General features: G+C 44.4%; 1 protein-coding gene across 2 annotated transcripts in view; it reads right to left on the bottom strand.

The window, feature by feature from the left end:
• Positions 1–10,034, bottom strand: part of wu:fb95e10 (cell surface glycoprotein 1) — a 60,584-nt gene extending 50,550 nt beyond the window's left edge. The window contains exon 1 of one of the 2 annotated variants that reach the window (XM_039824508.1): positions 9,720–10,034. The gene's annotated coding sequence lies outside the window, so the exon portion shown is untranslated. Of the gene's footprint in view, positions 1–1,665; positions 1,910–9,719 lie in introns of those variants that run through there. The other variant, XM_039824509.1, reaches the window with a different exon arrangement.
• Positions 10,035–10,853: the final 819 nt, after the last annotated feature.

Below are 10,853 nucleotides of genomic sequence, written 5' to 3'. Positions count from 1 at the left end.
GATTAGTCGGAAGTAGCTGCGAGTTAGCTTTGTGTGTCGTGTGGGGGTCAGATGAGGGGTGCTGAGGGTACATGACACCCAGTTGAATCCAGCTGGGGGTTACCAGTGCTGCCTCGATGCTAATCACAGCTCACACATTCCCTAAAACACTCTCGACCTGAGGTCAGGACTCCGCCTCTGTCCTGCACACAAATAAACTCAAAACAAAGCCTGCTGCTCCGCAGGGCGTTCCCCAGAGACTGTGGGAGGGATGAGCGAGAGCAGGGGGAGAGAGGACGAGAGAGGGAGGGAGGGAGAGAGAGAGGGAGGGAGGGAGCAACCAAGATACACAACAAAGTAGGTTTCCATCAAAATATTGTACAAAGCTGTGAGCAAATGTCAAAACATCGGGCAAATTATGCAACCAAGTGTCCTTTTACATCAGGATGGAGAGTGATTTAGGATACATACAGAACAAAGTTGTATATGCATCTTTACTACAGTATAAAAAGCCCTGTGCTTTACTACCGTGTTGTATTCTAACGTCTTGTTAGGAGAATATTAACTGAAAACATACAGAGGAGGTGAGGTCTTCCCTTCAGGCTTTATACAGCGCCATCGACCTCCACCAACAGCACAGGGCACTCTGCATGTAGCCTTAGAGGCACTAAAGCACTCTTTGATTGCTGTCAGTGTGCGGTGATAATTGAAGGTAACGCAGATCAATATTTCTATCAACTCAGAGCTTCTCTCATCTGATAAAAAGATATCGGCAGGCCACCGTGCCTTTTCTTATCGAGCACCACGCCTCTGGAATAACCTTCCGTTGTATGTCAGAGAAGCCAGCTCTATCACCACTTTTAAATCTTTTTACAAAACATTTTGGACCATTACAATGACTTCCTCTATCTCCTGTTTTTACCCTTGTACCACTTTTTAATTTGCTTTTATATATGTGTGTGTGTGTGTGTGTATACCCGCAATGATTTTGCATGTATTTTGTATTTTAATTCGAACTTTTAACTGAATTCCCTGTTGTACGGTGTTTTGAGACCATGTCTTAAAAGGCACATGTGTCAAACTCGAGGCCCGCGGGCCAAATCCGGCCCCTTGCAGATTTTAATGCAGCCCGTATATCAATTTAGGTTCACAATACATTTTGGCCCGCCTAGTTTTTGTAGCTATTTCTGAAGTTTTTGTCACTTTTGCAGACACTTTTGGTGTCTTTTTTCCGATGTTTTTGACACTTTTTCTGACGATTTCCAATGTTTTTGTTGCTTTTTACGACATTTTTTGCTTTTCGCTTTTTTCTTTGATGGCTAAGTTACTTTTTGGGGCTTTCTGTGGACCAAACTGTAAATGAGAAGACTATATGAGACCCACGATAATCCAGTAAAAGATCCTTGACTTTTTCGATGAAATAAAAGCATGTGAATAAACTAAACATGTCCAGCCCTTGATGTCATTCTTAGTTTCCAGTGTGGCCCTCTGGGAAATTGAGTTTGACACCCCTGTCTTATGGTGATATTGCACTTGAAATAAATTTGAATTGAATTGATCTGCACCACGGTCACCAGACAGCATTTTTCTGACATTTCCAATCAGGTGGATGGAAACTTACTTCGGTATAAAAGACAAAAACATGGAGAAATGTGGCCACTAATGCCATTAGTTACCCAGACCTACCTCTTGCACACAAGCCGGAGCCACAACAAACAAACGGCAGTCTTCTCTCCTGCTGACTGTCAAGTGAACTCCTTAAAAAAGGTGTATAGACCAGTCATTCCTGTCAATTGACTTCCAGTGAGTCAATGAGTTGCTGAGATGCTCAATAAGACAAACTGAGGCAGAACAAAGGACCCGCTGGAAGGAAAAAACTAGTCTTTTTTTCTTCTTGTTTACTTGGCTGCTGGCACGAAAGAGCGACAGACTGTGCAACAGACACCTGGATCAGAGAAACATGTGACCAGAAGGGGCTGGCACTAATCCTGAGGACTCTTTAGAGCATCGCACTTAAGAAGTGAAAACTTACAGGGCAGGATTACAGTACTATAAAAAAATACACCTATTTGTAATCTACATTCTCTCACTGTAACAAGACAGCAAATCAGCAGAAAGGAGAGTATGCCTGCTGCAAAGATTGGCAGAGAATGCCAATGCCGTCACGGTTTCGGGCTCTGCATTGTGTTCACACCCCCACCTTCCTTCCTACAAACACCAAACAAGCTGATGCACACAAAACACACATACAAACACTCAAAACCATGTCCTTCCCATGGTGCATCCCGGCGCGGAGAAACTCGACCCCCTGGGGACAGGCAGATTAACACATGACAGAGCTCGTTAACCCTGGACAAAGAGAGATGCTAATCTGGTACAGTCGGCCTTGACTGCCCTGAAACAGTACACAGTTACAGGGAGAGAGAGAGAGAGAGAGACAGAGGGGAAGCCCAAGAAAGACAAGAAAGAACAAGGGAGGGACACGCAGCAGTAACAGAGGCCTCAGTATGTCCCAGAAACTAGACAATACCGCGTGGGAGGCAGGGCGAGAGGGGTCCATCAGCCCCGAAACAGAGAAGCCAGACTACAAACAACGGCGAGGGCCCTACTGCAGCCTGGCCGAGCTCCACCGCCTGCAGGGACAGCCAGCGGGGCAGCACAGAGCTCAACTGGGTGGATATTGATCGCGCAGGAGAAAGTGGGGAGCCAGGCTAGCAGCTCCACAGATGAGGAGGAACAGAGACAGACAGAGGAAGTGCATTAGTGCGCCAGGTTCCTCTAATGCTGTTAGCTCTCTCCCCTGGGAGATAAGGGAGATAGGAGTGACAATAAAGGGGATAAAGGCAGTGGGGGGGGAGGCAGAGAGAGTGGGCGAGCACGAAACAGCAAGACAAGGAGAGAGACAGGGGACTAGGGCTGCTCCCTCTTAGTCAATTAGTCGACTAATCGGTCATTTTGGTCTTAGTCTACTTAGATTTCTTTAGTCCATTAGTCATGTTAAATATTTCTTTCATGCTGAATGACTTATTTCCAAGAAACGTACGAGCACATCTCTGGTAAACACAAGAATTAAAGTGGTGCTTTTAGCATGACTCTTTGCGGAGAAACTCAGATTTACAGATCTGTGGATTAAATTAACTAATCGATTAGTCGATACGATTGAATGAGTGTTATAGTCGACAAAGAAGTTCTTCAATCGAGCACAGCCCTACAGGGGACCCAACAGAGAGGCAACAGAGAAACTAAGGCTAATTTGTAACTTGAAGAGCTGCTGGGTCATCTCCATGATGGGCCGTCTGCCCACAAACAGGCTCCTCTTTGGGGGTAAATGAGATCAGGCCAGCCCCGGACCAGCTGGTGGCTTGGATCAATGACACTAGAAAGAGTAAATATATATAGACATGGAGGAGGAGGGCTGACCGGGCCGAGGCATCTGGACAGGATGGCAGAAAACACCACCCGAGAGGCTTTGGCGTTCTCTCGAGATTTTGCCCGGGGGACACGGACACACTCCCGCAAAGTGCAAGTGGAACGAGCGTGTCCGTAAGAGGATTATGTCGTCCTGTTTGAAGTGGAACAAGGCACGTTCCAGATGGAATCTGATCCCTGGCAGGACGGCAGACAGGATGGATGGTTGACCAGATCAGCACCGACTTACCAGAGCTTTCTAAGAACAAACTATAACCAGAAGACAAACCCAGGGACCTGTGGTGCATGCAGAGGTTTAGGGGCCCTTCCTCAAGAACATCCTACAGCTTTTAAATTAAAGAAAATGCAATTTCATGTCATTTTTTTACCACTATTATTACCGTATATGTTTCTTAAACATTGTAAGAGCTGGAGCAGATCATAAATACATTAACCTAAATACATTTAAAGACAAAACTTGCTAAAGAAGTCCACTGGGGGATGACTACAACCATTAGATTTCAGAAAAGTCATTTAGTTACATTCAATCTGGGTTGGGTGGTGCCCAAAGCAGCTTGGGTGCTGCGCCTAAGCCTGGGAAAACACCACACAACTGGCCTCAAAACACACCACAACATCTGCCAACTAACCGCCAGAAACTCCTTTTTACCACATCCACCGCGACCATAAACATACATTAAGCACTTAACTCTCTGTGACAGCTAAGTCATGCATCGAGGCAAGGCCCAGCCACATTTGAATGTCACCAGGAGAAATGTATATGACGGGGAAATAAATCGGCCCCTACAGCCGCCTACGGTAAAGGGAGTCTATCATTCTGTCAACACCAGTGTCTGGCACAAATGCCAATCATTCCACACGTGGCTACGGCTATCATCTCGACCACATCAGGCGCTGGGCCAGTACGGCAACGTCAACGTAAAGAGGGGACAATTCGACGCCAACATGTGTGAGCCAAAAGGTGGTGAAGCAAACCTAGCGACAGACCATCGTTTTTTGATCTCCAGCGCTGCGTTACACCAAACAACCGGGCACCGCAAACACATTGTGCCGTGCAAAGTTTTGGTCTCGAAGCCTAGCGACAAGGCCTTGAACCATGTCCATCGTCCAACCTCCCACCAGAGGAATTCAGAGCTTCCAAACACAGCAAATTACTGCAGCTGTTGGCAAACACAGCCTCAAAACCGCACCGCCAGTTGCCAACTGCACGCCCTGACAACTGTGACAACCAAGGCTGCCATCGTGACTCGGAGCAACGAGAGTATCTCTGCTTTATCTTTTCCTCAGGCCTCAATCGCCCAGGAGAAAGAATTCAGCCAAGTTTTTCTTGGTGTTTTGATAATCTTTTAACAAGAAGCTATTGTGCTGCTGTTGCCATGGATTAACCTTCCTATTGTCCTCGGGGTCTAATTTGACCCATTTAAAATAAAAAAATAAAAATAAAAAAGTGTCTATAATCAGAAATGTGGCTTTCTTTCAATGAAATTTTCAAAAGAAATAACGTGGATGGCTCCCTGCAACGCTCTTCACAAGTTGTATTCAATTTCATAGCATTAGAAAAGTGACAAAAAGTAGTGCTGCTCCCTCTTAGTCGACTAATCGGTGGTTTTGGTCTTAGTCAACTTAGATCTCTTTAGTCCATTAGTCATGTCTGATGCTGTTTTCATGCTGAATGACTTATTTCCAAGAAACGTACGAGCACATCTCTGGTAAACACAAGAATTAAAGTGGTGCTTTTAGCAGGACTCTTTGCGGAGAAACTCAGATTTACAGATCTGTCGATTAAAATCAACTAATCGATTAGTCGGTCCAATTGAAGGAGTGTTATAGTCAACTAAGAACTTCTTCAATCGAGCACACAGCTCTTGAAAAAAGTGACAAATATGTCGGCAAAAGCTTCAGAAACGTGGGGGAAAAAAACACACACAAAAACGTCAAAAAGGTGCAGAAATAAACGTTCAAAACATCAGTGGAAAAGCCACAAAAGTGTCCAAAAACGTTTACATTTTGACCCAGAAAAACTAAAAGTTGCACGGTCGAAGGGAAGACACCACAAGGGTTAAAACAGTAGGGCTGTCCTCGACTAAAGAAATTCTTAGTCGACTAACACTTATACAATTTTGACAACTAATCGATTAGTTGATTTAATCGACAGAGCTGTGCGCTTTGAGAGGTGGTTAAGACTAGAAAAGCACAATATAAATGTAGTTAATTAACCATCTGTAAAACTGAGTTTCTCCACAATTAATCCTGCAAAAGCACCACTTTAACTCTTGTGTTTACCACAAATGTGCTCATAAGTTTCTTGGAAATGAGTAATTAAGCACGAATAAGCATAAAAAAATGACTTATCGACTAAAGAAATCTTAGTCGACTAAGACCAAAACGACCGATTAGTCGACTAATCGACTAAGAGGTGGCAGCCCTATAAAACAGGGCTGAAAGTGGTGGTGGTCATTTTTAAAAGACGGCAAAATGTGCTATGGTCTGAAAAAAAAAAACGCCCGATGACCAGAGGCACAGGCCTGACCTTGTCACAAATGAGAAGTTCGGAGCTCTGGGGGGTTAAATCTGAGTCACACACACCCACCAAACACTAGCCCTTAGGCTAAGAAGCCAACACACAGGTCTATTAATGAGACAATCATCTCCCTCTCTCTGGGCGGTGGCATGGGTCAAGAGGTCAGCTGGAGGCTCAGTAGGATAATAAAATGTTAATTAACCCCTTCGATACGAGCGCATGAAAGACCAAGCTGTATGTGAGAATATTCCATAACAACATTTAAGCATGTTTTGCGAAGAATAATCTAAACAGAAGAGGCACGTTCGATAGTTCATACCGTGGCTCTCATTCTCATGTTTCATCATTATCAATTAATTGAGTTTAGGGGTCAATTAACACGTATTTTCATTATCTTATTAATCTGCCTGTCATTTTTCTCATTTACTTAATTAATGGTGTTGTCTTAAATGTCAGAAAAATAATGAAAAATGCCCATAATATATCTTTCCACAATCCATGGTGGCGTAACGTGTTTACGTGGCTTGATTTATCCGACCAACTGTCCAAAATCCAAAAGATATTCAGATTTCTGTCATTTATGACAAAGAAAAGCAAGAAATGCTTGAACTGTATAAGATGGAAACAAGAGGATTTTTGGCATGTTTAGTAAAAGAAGAAATACATAAATAAATGACTGAAAAGACCCAAATAGTTGCTGATTATTTCTTTGTTGACGGCCGAGTAGATTAACTCTGTGTGTGTGTGTGTGTGTGTGTCTCTGTGTCTCTTTGTGTGTGTGTGTGTGTGTGCATGTGTCTGTGTGTGTGTGTGTGTGTGTCTTTGTGTATGTCTCTGTGTGTACGTGTCTCTGTGTGTGTAAGTGTGTGTCTCTGTATGTGTGTGTCTCTCTGTGTGTGTGTCTGTGTGTACGTGTCTCTGTGTGTGTCTCTGTATGTGTGTGTGTGTGCGTCTCTCTGTGTGTCTCGGTCTGTGTGTGTGTGTCTGTGTGTGTGTGCGTGTCTCTGTGTGTGTGTGTGTGCGTTTCTCTGTGTGTGTCTGTCTGTGTGTGTGCGTCTCTCTGTGTGTGTCTCTGTCTGTGTGTGTGTGTGTGTGTGCGTGTCTCTGTGTGTGTGTGTGCGTTTCTCTGTGTGTGTCTGTCTGTGTGTGTGTGCGTGTCTCTGTGTGTGTGTGTGCGTTTCTCTGTGTGTCTCTGTCTGTGTGTGTGTGTGTGTGCGTGTCTGTGTGTGTGTGTGCGTTTCTCTGTGTGTGTCTGTCTGTGTGTGTCTCTCTGTGTGTGTCTCGGTCTGTGTGTGTGTGTGTGTGTGTCTGTGTGTGTGTGCGTGTCTCTGTGTGTGTGTGTGCCTCTCTGTGTGTCTCTGTCTGTGTGTGTGTGTCTCTCTGTGTGTGTCTGTCTGTGTGTGTGTCTCTGTGTGTGTCTCGGTCTGTGTGTGTGTGTGTGTGTCTGTGTGTGTGTGCGTGTCTCTGTGTGTGTGTGTGTGCCTCTCTGTGTGTCTCTGTCTGTGTGTGTGTGTGCCTCTGTGTGTGTCTGTCTGTGTGTGTGCGTCTCTCTGTGTGTGTCTCTGTGTGTGTGCGTGTCTGTGTGTGTCTCTGTCTGTGTGTGTGTGTGCCTCTCTGTGTGTCTCTGTCTGTGTGTGTGTGTCTCTCTGTGTGTGTCTCTCTGTGTGTGTCTGTCTGTGTGTGTCTCTGTCTGTGTGTGTGCGTGTACGTGTCTGTGTGTGTCTCTGTCTGTGTGTGTGTGTGTGAGAGATTGTTTTGTCTCTTGCTGAATTAATAAATTACTGACAATAAAAAAAATGATAAAAATAATCTTAAACTACCAAAGCCCAAACCGATGATCAGAGATTGGCTAAACAAGCATATCTTTGCACTTCTGAACCTACAAGCCCCTTTTTCTAAAGATATTAGTTGTTATTGCTTTGATTTACAATCTGATTATTAATCACTATAATTACAACTCTCTGAAATAGTTTCAGATATTCATTTAATCACCATTTCAGCATTAGTACCTTTGTTAGTCAGGGTTCCTGCAGGTTTCTCCAAGTCAGCTTCTTTTAGACCTTTTTAAGACTAATTTAAATTAAATGTAAGACCTGCATCACGACACTGAAAGCAACAAAAAACGTCAAATGTCCGAGTCAGGAAATATCCTCTCATTCACATTACAGGACGGGTGTCGTAATACAAATTAATCACCATTTTAGCATTAGTAGTTTTGTTAATATACACCACCTCTGCTTATATGGAGGCTTGTTTCAGACACAATACGGTCTCATTTTCACAGACACTCACACCCTGGATTCTGGCTCGTCCAACAGAGCGCAGATCTGCTTGTGACAGGAGACAAAGTCATGCATCCTATTAAAAAAAAAAAACAAGTAACAAGGACAAAGAAAAGATGGAACTATGGTCTCCACAAAGAAAAGATTATCGTTTAATTTATTTAGCTTTTTATTCACAATTACAGCCAGTAATCCACATCTTCCAACCATCTTAAATGACTTCATAAAGACAGAGTGTGGTTTTTTTTTTTTTTAATGGCAGCTAAATTTAATTTCATGATTGCATTAGGCAGCCTGTCTGTCCTCCATTTCCCTGCCTCATCCACCAACACTGTGAGTCAGCCATTCTCTCATCCGTGCACCAGAAAGTGGGGGTGGGTGGGCGAGTGGGGGACTAGCCGGTGGCTTAGCCCACCTCTGACTTAAGAGCCCTGGAGTGTCTCCAAGCCCCTGCATGGTGGAGCCTTAAAAGTGCTAATATAAGTCACCCCGGGATGCCATTTACTAAGGATGACATCAATACCTCATGGTTGACCGCCACACATTACAGACCGAGCAATGCCCACAAAGCTCGAGACAATTTATGTCACTGTCTGCAACACGCCAAGGGGAGGAGAATCCAGTTGTGGGCTGAGGATTAAGATTTTTCAATGCTCGCATGTGTGCAGTTTATTAAATGCTTTTGGCCAGGCTTTTTGGAAGCGGCAGTGGTTTTCTCCTCTCCATTGTTCTTACAGAGGGGAGTGCAATCTCTCTTGTTGCACTCACTCACCAAAAAGAGTCATTGGAGGAGCGGCTTACAGGGCCCTCCAGCTTTAACTCGCACATCACAATAGCTGATCACTTTTTTGGGGTGGGGGGTGACATTAATCACCTCTGATTACATGCCAGCTTGAGTCTGCGCACAACCATCTCAGAGATAATTCAGCTTCACACAACTCCCTCCAAGCTCGGAGGGAATTGTTGCTTTAACATGCGCACAAATGCCGCCTAAGTTATTCGGTTTAAGATTATATGAAACAGAGTGGGCATCTGCTAATTTATTAGCCTCTTAAATATGCCGGGCTAATGCCCCCGAGGGGGCTGAAACATTTCTCTGCACCCACACCACTTGGCCCATCACAGAACAATGGGCATCCGCGATGGAGGATGGAGGATGGAGAAGAAGGGGGAGATCAGAACAAAAAGTTTAGGGAGGGAAAATGCAGACAGAATAGTTTCACAAAGAGGGGAAATGTTCTGTAAATGCAAGAGAGCATACATGAAATGAATGCATCGTGTTTTAGGTTAGGCTAACAGGACTGTTGAGCACTTAAAGCGAGCATGCAGCCCTGCTGCCACCGCCCCATCAACAGGGATCTGAAACAGAGCTTAGGACTCTAACGGCTGGGAGTGACGTAAGATACAACGTTCCTTTTAAACGTTCGATTTCGATAACCGTTAATTAGCCGTTAGTTACAAACTGACTTTAGCATGCTAACGCTAAAACAATCTCGCCCTTTACTTACCAGTCAATCAGTGCAGCGGCGAGCTAGCAAAATCCTCTCCCAGCTACGCCCAGTGTCGAGCAGCGCACACCCCGACTGAAACCTCGAGTCTGGGAAAAAAAGAAAGTGAGGATGAGGATAAAAAAAAATGAAACCGGGAGGGTGGAGGAACCGAAGAAATTCGCGGGAGAGCGTGCCGTGCCGTGCCGAGCCGAGAAACTTCTGGGTCTCTCAACAAGCCAAGCTCTTCGTTTCTCACAAGTGATGCGCGTTCACTGAAAAGAAGAAAGGAGGAGAATGACGCTTCAGTACACACACACACACACACACACACACACACACACACACACACACACACACACGATAGTAGACCGGCGAACGGATGGATGGACAGGAGGAGAGGAGGGCTGCCGCTGCATTCAGGTGCTACAGGAAATGTCGGAATAATAAAAGGTTTACAGATGACAGACCAGTAAACATTTTGAGCCGCAGTAAAAACGTAATGAGCATGTACAAAAGCAGAGTCCAACAGCCCCGGATTCTCTGTGTCAGTGGTAGAGATGAAACTCACAGTATGTAGAAACTTAGACTATGTACTTTTGAGAGCTACTAAGGTAACGTAATGTTAGCTAAGCCTATTAGCTAAAGAACCTACAGTCCTCAGCCTGGTTAGCCTAGCCTAGCATAGTGACTGTGAAACGGAGAAACAGCTATCTACAGCCCGCAGCCCGGTTAGCCTAGCCTAGCACAGTGATTGTGGAACGGGGAAACAGCTAGCTAGCTAGCTAGCTAGCTAGCTAACGTTAGCCTCGCTGTGTTTTATATTGCGGGTTCAGACTCCATAGGTAACTCAGTCTTACCAGGTTCTCATACACCAACACGTTCAATTACTATACATTACTATACACTTATATCGCGTTTGTCTAATCCGTACGGTACAAAGACTATTTCCTGGTTAGGAACAGTTGCCAGGCAACGAGCATAGACTACAGGAAGTTGGAAATAGTCAATAAATTAATAATAATAATAATAATAGATTTCATTTAAAGCGCCTTTCATGACACCCAGGGTCACTTCACAAACAAACAATATATCATCAGATGGATTGTTTGTTCAAATTGTTCAAATTATAGTCAAAAAAATAAAATAAATAAA

Source organism: Perca fluviatilis, chromosome 15 (assembly GCF_010015445.1).
Source record: "Perca fluviatilis chromosome 15, GENO_Pfluv_1.0, whole genome shotgun sequence".
In the NCBI taxonomy this organism is placed as follows: domain Eukaryota; kingdom Metazoa; phylum Chordata; class Actinopteri; order Perciformes; family Percidae; genus Perca; species Perca fluviatilis.
This window is presented reverse-complemented; position numbering and strand designations above follow the sequence as displayed.